This window comes from Coturnix japonica, unplaced genomic scaffold (assembly GCF_054131305.1).
Source record: "Coturnix japonica strain WE unplaced genomic scaffold, WE-NBRP24 Scf088, whole genome shotgun sequence".
Taxonomy (NCBI): Eukaryota; Metazoa; Chordata; class Aves; order Galliformes; family Phasianidae; genus Coturnix; species Coturnix japonica.
Window position 1 is genome coordinate 20345 of NW_028188991.1, and position 13822 is coordinate 34166.

Below are 13822 nucleotides of genomic sequence, written 5' to 3' on the forward strand. Positions count from 1 at the left end.
TTTCTTGGTTTTTTTCGGCTCTAACCCAGTTTTTCTTGGTTTTCTGCCGTTCTAACCCGGCTTTTCTTGGTTTCTTTCGGCTCTAACCCTGTTTTTCTTGGTTTTTTTCGGCTCTAACCCTGTTTTTCTTGGTTTTCTGCCGTTCTAACCCGGCTTTTCTTGGTTTTCATCCGCTCTAACCCTGTTTGTCTTGGTTTTTTTCGGCTCCAACCCTGTTTTTCTTGGTTTTTTTCGGCTCTAACCCTGTTTTTCTTGTTTTTTTTCGACTCTAACCCTGTTTTTCTTGGTTTTCTGCCGTTCTAACCCGGCTTTTCTTGGTTTTTTTCGGCTCTAACCCTGTTTTTCTTGGTTTTTTTCGGCTCTAACCCTGTTTTTCTTGTTCTTTTTCTGCTCTAACCTTGTTTTTCTTGGTTTTTTTCGGCTCTAATCCTTTTTTTCTTGGTTTTCTTCCGCTCTAACCCTGTTTTTCTTGGTTTTTTTCAGCTCTAACCCTGCTTTTCTTGGTTTTCTTCCGTTCTAACCCTGTTTTTCTTGTTTTTTTTCGGCTCTAACCCTGTTTTTCTTGGGTTTTTTCGGCTCTAACCCTATTTTTCTTGGTTTTTTTCGGCTCTAACCCTATTTTTCTTGGTTTTTTTTCGGTTCTAACCCTGTTTTTATTGGTTTTCTTCCGCTCTAACCCTGCTTTTCTTGTTTTTTTTCGGCTCTAACCCGGCTTTTCTTGTTTTTCTTCCGTTCTAACCCGGCTTTTCTTGGTTTTCTTCCGCTCTAACCCTGATTTTCTTGGTTTTCTTCAACTCTAACCCTGATTTTCTTAGTTTATTTCAGCTCTAACCCTGTTTTTCTTAGTTTTTTTCGGCTCTAACCCTGTTTTTCTTGGTTTACTTCCGCTCTAACCCTGTTTTTCTTGGATTTTTTCGGCTCTAACCCTGTTTTTCTTGGTTTTTTTCGGCTCTAACCGTGTTTTTCTTGGTTTTTTTCGGCTCTAAACCTGTTTTTCTTGGTTTTTTTCGGCTCTAACCCAATTTTTCTTGGTTTTTTTCGGCTCTAACCCTGTTTTTCTTGGTTTTCTTCCGCTCTAACCCTGCTTTTCTTGGTTTTCTTCCGCTCTAACCCCGTTTTTCTTTCTTTTCTTCCGTTCTAACCCGGCTTTTCTTGGTTTTTTTCGGCACTAGCCCTGTTTTTCTTGGTTTTTTTCGGCTCTAACCCTGTTTTTCTTGTTCTTTTTTGGCTCTAACCTTGTTTTTCTTGGTTTTTTTCGGCTCTAATCCTTTTTTTCTTGGTTTTCTTCCGCTCTAACCCTGTTTTTCTTGGTTTTTTTCAACTCTAACCCGGCTTTTCTTGGTTTTCTTCCGTTCTAACCCTGTTTTTCTTGTTTTTTTTCGGCTCTAACCCTGTTTTTCTTGGTTTTCTTCCGCTCTAACCCTGCTTTTCTTGGTTTTCTTCCGCTCTAACCCTGTTTTTCTTGTTTTTTTTCGGCTCTAACCCTGTTTTTATTGGTTTTCTTCCGCTCTAACCCTGCTTTTTCTTGTTTTTTTTCGGCTCTAACCCGGCTTTTCTTGTTTTTCTTCCGTTCTAACCCGGCTTTTCTTGGTTTTCTTCCGCTCTAACCCTGTTTTTCTTGGTTTTCTTCCGCTCTAACCCTGATTTTCTTGGTTTTCTTCGGCTCTAACCCTGATTTTCTTAGTTTATTTTGGCTCTAACCCTGTTTTTCTTGGTTTTTTTCGGCTCTAACCCTGTTTTTCTTGGTTTACTTCCGCTCTAACCCTGTTTTTCTTGGATTTTTTCGGCTCTAACCCTGTTTTTCTTGGTTTTTTTCGGCTCTAACCCTGTTTTTCTTGTTTTTTTTCGGCTCTAACCCTGTTTTTCTTGGTTTTTTTCGGCTCTAACTCTGTTTTTCTTGGTTTTCTTCCGCTCTAACCCTGCTTTTCTTGGTTTTCTTCCGCTCCATTCCTGTTTTTCTTGGTTTTTTTCGGCTCTAACCCTGTTTTTATTGGTTTTCTTCCGCTCTAACCCTGCTTTTCTTGGTTTTCTTCGGCTCTAACCCTGTTTTTCTTGGTTTTCTTCCGTTCTAACCCTGCTTTTCTTGGTTTTCTTTCGATCTAACCCTGTTTTTCTTGGTTTTCTTCCGGTCTAACCCTGTTTTTATTGCTTTTCTTCGGCTCTAACCCTGTTTTTCTTGTTTTTTTTCGGCTCTAACCCTGTTTTTCTTGGTTTTTTTCGGCTCTAACCCTGTTTTTCTTGGTTTTCTTCCGGTCTAACCCTCTTTTTCTTGGATTTTTTCGGCTCTAACCCTGTTTTTCTTGGTTTTTTTCGGATCTAACCCTGTTTTTCTTGTTTTTTTTCGGCTCTAAACCTGTTTTTCTTGTTTTTTTTCCGCTCTAACCCTGCTTTTCTTGGTTTTTTTCGGCTCTAACCCTGTTTTTCTTGGTTTTTTTCGGCTCTATCCCTGTTTTTATTGGTTTTCTTCCGCTATAACCCTGCTTTTCTTGGTTTTCTTCCGCTCTAACCCTGCTTTTCTTGGTTTTTTTCGGCTCTAACCCTGTTTTTCTTGGTTTTCTTCCGCTCTAACCCTGCTTTTCTTGGTTTTCCTCGGCTCTAACCATGTTTTTCTTGGTTTTTTTCGGTTCTAACCTAGCTTTTCTTGCTTTTCTTCCGCTCTAACCCTGCTTTTCTTTGTTTTCTTCAGCTCTAACCCCGTTTTTCTTGACTTTTTTCGGCTCTAACCCTATTTTTCTTGGTTTTCTTCTCCTCTAACCCTGTTTTTCTTGGTTTTTTTCTGCTCTAACCCTGTTTTTCTTGGTTTTTTTCGACTCTAACCCTGTTTTTCTTTGTTTTCTTCCGTTCTAACCTGGCTTTTCTTGGTTTCTTTCGACTCTAACCCTGTTTTTCTTGGTTTTCTTTTGTTCTAACCCGACTTTTCTTGGTTTTCGTCTGCTCTAACCCTGCTTTTCTTGGTTTTTTTCGGCTCTAACCCTGTTTTTCTTGTTTTTTTTCAGCTCTAACCCTGTTTTTCTTGGTTTTCTCCGGCTCTAACCCTGTTTTTCTTGTTTTCTTTCGGCTCTAGCCCTGTTTTTCTTGGTTTTCTTCCTTTCTAACCCTGTTTTCCTTGGTTTATTTCGGCTCTAACCCTGTTTTTCTTGGTTTTTTCCGGCTCTAACCCTGTTTTTCTTGGTTTTTTTCGGCTCAAACCCTGTTTTTCTTGGCTTTTCTTGGCTCTAACCGTGTTTTTCTTGGTTTTCTTCTGCTCTAACTCTGTTTTTCTTGGTTTTTTTCGAATCTAACCCTGTTTTTCTTGTTTTTTTTCGGCTTTAACCCTGTTTTTCTTGGTTTTTTTCGGATCCAACCCTGTTTTTCTTGGTTTTTTTCGGCTCTAACCCTGTTTTTCTTGGTTTATTCCGTCTCTAACCCTGTTTTTCTTGGTTTTTTTCGGCTCTAACCCTTCTTTTCTTTGTTTTCTTCCGCTCTAACCCTGTTTTCCTTGGATTATTTCGGCTCTAACCCTGTTTTTCTTGGTTTTTTCCGGCTCTAACCCTGTTTTTCTTGGTTTTTTTCGGCTCTAACCCTGCTTTTCTTGGTTTTCTTCCGTTCTAACCCAGCTTTTCTTGGTTTCTTTCGGCTCTAACCCTGTTTTTCTTGGTTTTCTTCCGCTCTAACCCTGTTTTTCTTGGTTTTCTTTTGTTCTAACCCGGCTTTTCTTGGTTTTTGTCTGCTGTAACCCTGCTTTTCTTGGTTTTTTTCGGCTCTAACCCTGTTTTTCTTGGTTTTCTTCTGCTCTAACCCTGCTTTTCTTGTTTTTCTTCCGCTCTAACCCTGTTTTTCTTGGTTTTCTTCTGCTCTAACCCCGATTTTCTTGGTTTTCTTCCGCTCTAACCCTGTTTTTCTTGGTTTTCTTCCGTTCTAACCCGGCTTTTCTTGTTTTTATTCGGCTCTAACCCTGTTTTTCTTGTTTTTTTCGGCTCTAAGCCTGTTTTTCTTGGTTTTTTCCGACTCTAACCCTGTTTTTCTTGGTTTTCTCCGGCTCTAACCCTGTTTTTCTTGGTTTTTTTCGGCTCTAACCCTGCTTTTCTTGGTTTTCTTTCGTTCTAACCCAGCTTTTCTTGGTTTCTTTCGGCTCTAACCCTGTTTTTCTTGGTTTTCTTTTGTTCTAACCCGACTTTTCTTGGTTTTCGTCTGCTCTAACCCTGCTTTTCTTGGTTTTTTTCGGCTCTAACCCTGTTTTTCTTGTTTTTTTTCAGCTCTAACCCTGTTTTTCTTGGTTTTCTCCGGCTCTAACCCTGTTTTTCTTGTTTTTTTTCGGCTCTAGCCCTGTTTTTCTTGGTTTTCTTCCGTTCTAACCCTGTTTTCCTTGGTTTATTTCGGCTCTAACCCTGTTTTTCTTGGTTTTTTCCGGCTCTAACCCTGTTTTTCTTGGTTTTTTTCGGCTCAAACCCTGTTTTTCTTGGCTTTTCTTGGCTCTAACCGTGTTTTTCTTGGTTTTCTTCTGCTCTAACTCTGTTTTTCTTGGTTTTTTTCGAATCTAACCCTGTTTTTCTTGTTTTTTTTTCGGCTTTAACCCTGTTTTTCTTGGTTTTTTTCGGATCCAACCCTGTTTTTCTTGGTTTTTTTCGGCTCTAACCCTGTTTTTCTTGGTTTATTCCGTCTCTAACCCTGTTTTTCTTGGTTTTTTTCGGCTCTAACCCTTCTTTTCTTTGTTTTCTTCCGCTCTAACCCTGTTTTCCTTGGATTATTTCGGCTCTAACCCTGTTTTTCTTGGTTTTTTCCGGCTCTAACCCTGTTTTTCTTGGTTTTTTTCGGCTCTAACCCTGCTTTTCTTGGTTTTCTTCCGTTCTAACCCAGCTTTTCTTGGTTTCTTTCGGCTCTAACCCTGTTTTTCTTGGTTTTCTTCCGCTCTAACCCTGTTTTTCTTGGTTTTCTTTTGTTCTAACCCGGCTTTTCTTGGTTTTTGTCTGCTGTAACCCTGCTTTTCTTGGTTTTTTTCGGCTCTAACCCTGTTTTTCTTGGTTTTCTTCTGCTCTAACCCTGCTTTTCTTGTTTTTCTTCCGCTCTAACCCTGTTTTTCTTGGTTTTCTTCTGCTCTAACCCCGATTTTCTTGGTTTTCTTCCGCTCTAACCCTGTTTTTCTTGGTTTTCTTCCGTTCTAACCCGGCTTTTCTTGTTTTTATTCGGCTCTAACCCTGTTTTTCTTGTTTTTTTCGGCTCTAAGCCTGTTTTTCTTGGTTTTTTCCGGCTCTAACCCTGTTTTTCTTGGTTTTCTCCGGCTCTAACCCTGTTTTTCTTGGTTTTTTTCGGCTCTAACCCTGTTTTTCTTGTTTTTTTTCGGCTCTAACCCTGTTTTTCTTGTTTTTTTTCGGCTCTAACCCTGCTTTTCTTGGTTTTTTTCCGTTCTAACCCGGCTTTTCTTGGTTTCTTTCGGCTCTGACCCTGTTTTTCTTGGTTTTCTTTTGTTCTAACCCGGCTTTTCTTGGTTTTCGTCTGCTCTAACCCTGCTTTTCTTGGTTTTTTTCGGCTCTAACCCTGTTTTTCTTGGTTTTTTTCAGCTCTAACCCTGTTTTTCTTGGTTTTCTTCCGCTCTAACCCTGCTTTTCTTGTTTTTCTTCCGCTCTAACCCTGCTTCTCTTGGTTTTTTTCGGCTCTAACCCTGTTTTTCTTGGTTTTTTTCGGCTCTAACCCTGTTTTTCTTGGTTTTCTTCCGCTCTAACCCTGCTTTTCTTGGTTTTCTTCAGCTCTAACCCCGTTTTTCTTGGTTTTCTTCCGTTCTAACCCGGCTTTTCTTGGTTTTCTTCCCCTCTAACCCTGTTTTTCTTGGTTTTCTTCCGTTCTAACCCGACTTTTCTTGTTTTTATTCGGCTCTAACCCTGTTTTTCTTGGTTTCTTTCGGCTCTAACCCTGTTTTTCTTGGTTTTTTTCAACTCTAACCCTGTTTTTCTTGGTTTTCTTCCGCTCTAACCCTGTTTTTCTTGGTTTTTTTTGGCTGTAACCCTGTTTTTCTTGGATTTTTTCGGCTCTAACCCTGTTTTTCTTGGTTTTTTTCGGCTTTAACCCTGTTTTTCTTGGTTTCTTTCGGCTCTAACCCTGTTTTTCTTGGTTTTCTTCCGCTCTAACCCTGCTTTTCTTGGTTTTCCTCGGCTCTAACCATGTTTTTCTTGGTTTTTTTCGGTTCTAACCTAGCTTTTCTTGCTTTTCTTCCGCTCTAACCCTGCTTTTCTTTGTTTTCTTCGGCTCTAACCCCGTTTTTCTTGGCTTTTTTCGGCTCTAACCCTGTTTTTCTTGGTTTTCTTCTGCTCTAACCCTGTTTTTCTTGGTTTTTTTCTGCTCTAACCCTGTTTTTCTTGGTTTTTTTCGGCTCTAACCCTGTTTTTCTTGGTTTTCTTCCGTTCTAACCCGGCTTTTCTTGGTTTCTTTCGACTCTAACCCTGTTTTTCTTGGTTTTCTTTTGTTCTAACCCGACTTTTCTTGGTTTTCGTCTGCTCTAACCCTGCTTTTCTTGGTTTTTTTCGGCTCTAACCCTGTTTTTCTTGTTTTTTTTCAGCTCTAACCCTGTTTTTCTTGGTTTTCTCCGGCTCTAACCCTGTTTTTCTTGGTTTTTTTCGGCTCTAACCCTGTTTTTCTTGGTTTTTTCCGGCTCTAATCCTTTTTTTCTTGGTTTTCTTCCGCTCTAACCCTGTTTTTCTTGGTTTTTTTCAACTCTAACCCGGCTTTTCTTGGTTTTCTTCCATTCTAACCCTGTTTTTCTTGTTTTTTTTCGGCTCTAACCCTGTTTTTCTTGGTTTTCTTCCACTCTGACCCTGCTTTTCTTGGTTTTCTTCCACTCTAACCCTGTTTTTCTTGGTTTTTTTCGGCTCTAACCCTGTTTTTCTTGGTTTTCTTCCGCTCTAACCCGGCTTTTCTTGGTTTTTTTCGGCTCTAACCCTGTTTTTCTTGGCTTTTTCGGCTCTAACCCTGTTTTTCTTGGTTTTTTTCGGCTCTAACCCAGTTTTTCTTGGTTTTCTACCGTTCTAACCCGGCTTTTCTTGGTTTCTTTCGGCTCTAACCCTGTTTTTCTTGGTTTTTTTCGGCTCTAACCCTGCTTTTCTTGGTTTTCTTCCGCTCTAACCCTGCTTTTCTTGAACTTTTTCGGCTCTAACCCTGTTTTTCTTGGTTTTTTTCAGCTCTATCCCTGTTTTTCTTGGTTTTCTTCCGCTCTAACTCTGATTTTCTTGGTTTTCTTCGGCTCTAACCCCTTTTTTTTTGTTTTTCTTCCGTTCTAACCCGGCTTTTCTTGGTTTTCTTCCGCTCTAACCCTGTTTTCCTTGGTTTTCTTCCGTTCTAACCCGGCTTTTCTTGTTTTTATTCGACTCTAACACTGTTTTTCTTGTTTTTTTTCGGCTCTAACCCTGTTTTTCTTGGTTTTCTTCCGTTCTAACCCTGTTTTTCTTGGATTTTTTCGGCTCTAACCCTGTTTTTCTTGGTTTTTTTCTACTCTAACCCGGCTTTTCTTGGTTTCTTTCGGATCTAACCCTGTTTTTCTTGGTTTTTTTCGGCTCTAACCCTGCTTTTCTTGGTTTTCTTCCGCTCTAACCCGGCTTTTCTTGAACTTTTTCGGCTCTAACCCTGTTTTTCTTGGTTTTTTTCAGCTCTATCCCTGTTTTTCTTGGTTTTCTTCCGCTCGAACTCTGATTTTCTTGGTTTTCTTCGGCTCTAACCCCTTTTTTTTTGTTTTTCTTCCGTTCTAACCCGGCTTTTCTTGGTTTTCTTCCGCTCTAACCCTGTTTTCCTTGGTTTTCTTCCGTTCTAACCCGGCTTTTCTTGTTTTTATTCGACTCTAACACTGTTTTTCTTGGTTTTTTTCGGCTCTAACCCTGTTTTTCTTGGTTTTTTTCGGCTCTAACCCTGTTTTTCTTGGTTTTCTTCCGTTCTAACCCTGTTTTTCTTGGATTTTTTCAGCTCTAACCCTGTTTTTCTTGGTTTTTTTCTACTCTAACCCTGATTTTCTTGGTTTTTTTCGGCTCTAACCCTGTTTTTCTTGTTTTTTTTCAGATCTAACCCTGTTTTTCTTGTTTTTTTTCACCACTAACCATGTTTTTCTTGGTTTTCTTCTGCTCTAACCCTGCTTTTCTTGGTTTTCTTCAGCTCCAATGCTGTTTTTCTTGGTTTATTTCGGCTCTAACCCTGTTTTTCTTGGTTTTATTTCGTTCTAACCCGGCTTTTCTTGGTTTTCTTCCTTTCTAACCCTGTTTTTCTTGGTTTTCTTTTGATCTAACCCTGTTTTTCTTGGTTTTCTTCCGTACTAACCCGGTATTTCTTGGTTTTTTTCAACACTAACCCTGTTTTTCTTGGTTTTTTTTAGCTCTAACCCTGCTTTTCTTGTTTTTTTTCGGCTCTAACCATGTTTTTCTTGGTTTTCTTCCGTTCTAACCCTGCTTTTCTTGGTTTTCTTTGGCTCTAACACTGCTTATCTTGGTTTTCTTCGGCTCTAACCCTGTTTTTCTTGGTTTCTTTAGAGCTGTGAAAAAAAACCAAGAAAAACAGGGTTAGAGTGGAAGAAAACCAAGAAAAGCAAGGTTAGAGCAGAAGAAAACCAAGAATAACAGGGTTAGAGACGGAAAAAACCAAGAAAAACAGGGTTAGAGCCGAAGAAAACCAAGAAAAACAGGGTTAGAGCCAAAAAAAAACAAGAAAAACAGGGTTAGAGCCGAAGAAAACCAAGAAAAACAGTGTTAGAGCGGAAGAAAACCAAGAAAAGCCGGGTTAGAACGAAGGAAAACTAAGAAAAATGGGGTTAGAGCCGAAGAAAACCAAGAAAAGCAGGGTTAGAGCGGAAGAAAACCAAGAAAAACAGGGTTAGAGCCTTAAAAAAACAAGAAAAACAGGGGTAGATTTGAAAAAAAACAAGAAAAACTGGGTTAGAGCGGAAGAAAACCAAGAAAAACAGGGTTAGAACGGAAGAAAACCAAGAAAAACGGGGTTAGAGCCGAAGAAAACCAAGAAAAGCAGGGTTAGAGCCAAAGAAAACCAAAAAAAACAGGGTTAGATTTGAAAAAAAACAAGAAAAGCAGGTTAGAGCGGAAGAAAACCAAGAAAAACAGGGTTAGAGCCGAAAAAAAACAAGAAAAACAGGTTTAGAGCCGAAAAAAAACAAGAAAAACACGGTTAGAGCTGAAAAAAACCAAGAAAAACAGGGTGAGAGCCGAAGAAAACCAAGAAAAGCAGGGTTAGAGCGGAAGAAAACCAAGAAAAACAGGGTTAGAGCAGACGAAAACCAAGAAAAACGGGGTTAGAGCTGAAGAAAACCAAGAAAAGCAGGGTTAGAGCGGAAGAAAACCAAGAAAAACAGGGTTAGAGCCGAAAAAAACCAAGAAAAACGGAGTTAGAGCCGAAGAAAACCAAGAAAAGCCGGGTTAGAACGAAGGAAAACTAAGAAAAATGGGGTTAGAGCCGAAGAAAACCAAGAAAAGCAGGGTTAGAGCGGAAGAAAACCAAGAAAAACAGGGTTAGAGCCTTAAAAAAACAAGAAAAACAGGGGTAGATTTGAAAAAAAACAAGAAAAACTGGGTTAGAGCGGAAGAAAACCAAGAAAAACAGGGTTAGAACGGAAGAAAACGAAGATAAACAGGGTTAGAGCCAAAAAAAACCTAGAAAAACTGGGTTAGAGCGGAAGAAAACCAAGAAAAACAGGGTTAGAGCCGAAAAAAACCAAGAAAAACAGGGTTAGAGCCAAAAAAAACCAAGAAAAACAGGGTTACAGCCGGAAAAAAACAAGAAAAACAGGGTTAGAGCTGAAAAAATCCAAGAAAAACAGGGGTAGAGCGGAAGAAAACCAAGAAAAACAGGGTTAGAGCCGAAGAAAACCAAGAAAAGCAGGGTTAGAGCGGAAGAAAACCAAGAAAAACAGGGTTAGAGCCGAAAAAAATCAAGAAAAACAGTGTTAGAGCGGAAGAAAACCAAGAAAAACAGGGTTAGAGCCGAAAAAAACCAAGAAAAACAAGGTTAGAGCCGAAAAAAACCAAGAAAAACAGGGTTAGAGCCAAAAAAACCAAGAAAAACAGGGTTAGAGCCGAAAAAAACCAAGGAAAGCCGGGTTAGAATGGAAGAAAACCAAGAAAAACAGGGTTAGAGCGGAAGAAAACCAAGAAAAGCCGGGTTAGAGCGGAAGAAAACTATGAAAAACGGGGTTAGAGCCGAAGAAAACCAAGAAAAACAGGGTTAGAACGGAATAAAACCAAGAAAAACAGGGTTAGAGCCGAAAAAAACCAAGAAAAACAGGGTTAGAGCCGAAAAAAACCAAGAAAAACAGGTTTAGAGCCGAAAAAAACCAAGAAAAACAGGGTTACAGCCGAAAAAAAACAAGAAAATCAGGGTTAGAGCCGAAAAAATCCAAGAAAAACAGGGTTAGAGCGGAAGAAAACCAAGAAAAACAGGGTTAGAGCCGAAAAAAACCAAGAAAAACAGGGTTAGAGCCGAAAAAAACCAAGAAAAACAGGGTTAGAGCCGAAGTAAACCAAGAAAAGCAGGGTTAAAGCGGAAGAAAACCAAGAAAAACGGGGTTAGAGCCGAAGAAATCCAAGAAAAGCCGGGTTAGAACAGAAGAAAACCAAGAAAAACGGGGTTAGAGCCGAAGAAAACCAAGAAAAGCAGGGTTAGAGCGGAAGAAAACCAAGAAAAACAGGGTTAGAGCCAAAAAAAACCAAGAAAAACAGGGTTAGAGCGGAAGAAAACCAAGAAAAACAGGGTTAGAGCCGGAAAAAAAAAAGAAAAACAGGGTTAGAGCCGAAAAAAACCAAGAAAAATAGGGTTAGAGCCGAAAAAACCCAAGAAAAACAGGGTTAGAGCCGAAAAAAACCAAGAAAAGCCGGGTTAGAACGGCAGAAAACCAAGAAAAACAGGGTTAGAGCGGAAGAAATGCAAGAAAAGCCAGGTTAGAACGGAAGAAAACCAGGAAAAACGGAGTTAGAGCCGAAGAAAACCAAGAAAAGCAGGGTTAGAGCGGAAGAAAACCAAGAAAAACAGGGTTAGAGCCGAAAAAAACCAAGAAAAACAAGGTTAGAGCCGAAAAAAACCAAGAAAAACATTTTTAGAGCCGAGAAAAACCAAGAAAAACAGGGTTAGAACGGAAGAAAACCAAGAAAAACAGGGTTAGAGCCGAAAAAAACCAAGAAAAACAGGGTTAGAGCCGAAAAAAAAGCAAGAAAAACAGGGTTAGAGCGGAAGAAAACCAAGAAAAACAGGGTTAGAGCCGAAAAAAAACAAGAAAAACAGGGTTAGAGCCAAAAAAAACCAAGAAAAACAGGGTTACAGCCGGAAAAAAACAAGAAAAATAGGGTTAGAGCCGAAAAAATCCAAGAAAAACAGGGGTAGAGCGGAAGAAAACCAAGAAAAACAGGGTTAGAGCCGGAAAAAACCAAGAAAAACAGGGTTAGAGCCGAAAAAAACCAAGAAAAACAGGGTTAGAGCGGAAGAAAACCAAGAAAAACAGGGTTAGAGCGGAAGAAATGCAAGAAAAGCCAGGTTAGAACGGAAGAAAACCAGGAAAAACGGGGTTAGAGCCGAAGAAAACCAAGAAAAGCAGGGTTAGAGCGGAAGAAAACCAAGAAAAACAGGGTTAGAGCCGGAAAAAACCAAGAAAAACAGGGTTGGAGCCGAAAAAAACCAAGAAAAACATTTTTAGATCCGAGATAAACCAAGAAAAACAGGATTAGAACGGAAGACAACCAAGAAAAACAGGGTTAGAGCCGAAAAAAACCAAGAAAAACAGGGTTAGAGCCGAAAAAAAGCAAGACAAACAGGGTTAGAGCCGAAGAAAACCAAGAAAAGCAGGGTTAAAGCGGAAGAAAACCAAGAAAAACGGGGTTAGAGCCGATGAAATCCAAGAAAAGCCGGGTTAGAACGGAAGAAAACCAAGAAAAACGGGGTTAGAGCCGAAGAAATCCAAGAGAAGCAGGGTTAGAGCGGAAGAAAACCAAGAAAAGCAGGATTAGAGCCGTAAAAAAACAAGAAAAACAGGGTTAGAGCGGAAGAAAACCAAGAAAAGCAGGGTTAGAGCCGAAAAAAACCAAGAAAAACAGGGTTAGAGCGGAAAAAAAGCAAGAAAAACAGGGTTAGAGCCGAAAAAAACCAAGGAAAGCCGGGTTAGAATGGAAGAAAACCAGAAAAACAGGGTTAGAGCGGAAGAAAACCAAGAAAAGCCGGGTTAGAGCGGAAGAAAACTAAGAAAAACGGGGTTAGAGCCGAAGAAAACCAAGAAAAACAGGGTTAGAACGGAATAAATCCAAGAAAAACAGGGTTAGAGCCGAAAAAAACCAAGAAAAACAGGGTTAGAGAAGAAAAAAACCAAGAAAAACAGGTTTAGAGCCGAAAAAACCCAAGAAAAACAGGGTTAAAGCCGAAAAAAAAAAAGAAAAACAGGGTTAGAGCCGAAGAAATCCAAGAAAAGCCGGGTTAGAACAGAAGAAAACCAAGAAAAACGGGGTTAGAGCCGAAGAAAACCAAGAAAAGCAGGGTTAGAGCGGAAGAAAACCAAGAAAAACAGGGTTAGAGCCGAAAAAAAACAAGAAAAACAGGGTTAGAGTGGAAGAAAACCAAGAAAAACAGGGTTAGAGCCGAAAAAAAAAAAGAAAAAGAGGGTTAGAGCCGAAAAAAACCAAGAAAAATAGGGTTAGAGCCGAAAAAACCCAAGAAAAACAGGGTTAGAGCCGAAAAAAACCAAGAAAAGCCGGGTTAGAACGGCAGAAAACAAAGAAAAACAGGGTTAGAGCGGAAGGAATGCAAGAAAAGCCAGGTTAGAACGGAAGAAAACCCGGAAAAACGGGGTTAGAGCCGAAGAAAACCAAGAAAAGCAGGGCTAGAGCGGAAGAAAACCAAGAAAAACAGGGTTAGAGCCGAAAAAAAAAAAGAAAAACAAGGTTAGAGCCGAAAAAAACCAAGAAAAACAGGGTTAGAGCGGAAGAAAAACAAGAAAAAAAGGGTTAGAGCCGAAAAAAACCAAGAAAAAAAGGGTTAGAGCCGAAAAAAACCAAGAAAAACAGGGTTAGAGCGGAATAAAACCAAGATAAACAGGGTTAGAGCCGAAGAAAACCAAGAAAAGCCGGGTTAGAACGGAAGAAAACCAAGAAAATTGGGGTTAGAGACGAAGAAAACCAAGAAAAACATGGTTAGAGCGGAAGAAAACCAAGAAAAGCAGCATTAGAGCCGAAAAAAAACAAGAAAAAAAGGGTTAGAGCCGAAAAAAACCAAGAAAAGCTGGGTTAGAGCAGAAGAAAACCAAGAAAAGCAGGGTTAGAGCCGAAAAAAAAAAAAGAAAAAAAGGGTTAGAGCCGAAAAAAAACAAGAATAGCTGGGTTAGAGCGGAAGAAAACCAAGGAAAACAGGGTTAGAGCCGAAAAAAAACAAGAAAAACAGGGTTAGAGCCGAAAAAAACCAAGAAAAACAGGGTTAGAACGGAAGAAAACCAAGAAAAGCCGGGTTAGAACGGAAGAAAACCAACAAAAACAGGGTTAGAGCGGAAGAAAACCAATAAAAGCCGGGTTAGAACGGAAGAAAACCAAGAAAAACAGGGTTAGAGAGGAAGAAAATCAAGAAAAGCCGGGTTAGAACGGAAGAAAACCAAGAAAAACATGGTTAGAGCAGAAGAAAACCAAGAAAAGCCGGGTTAGACTGGAAGAAAACCAAGAAAAACAGGGTTAGAGCCGAAAAAAACCTAGAAAAGCCGGGTTAGAACGGAAGAAAACCAAGAAAAACAGGGTTAGAGCCAAAAAAAACCAAGAAAACCCGGGTTAGAACGGAAGTAAACCAAGAAAAACGGGGTTAGAGCCGAAGAAAACCAAGAAAAACAGGGTTAGAAGGGAAG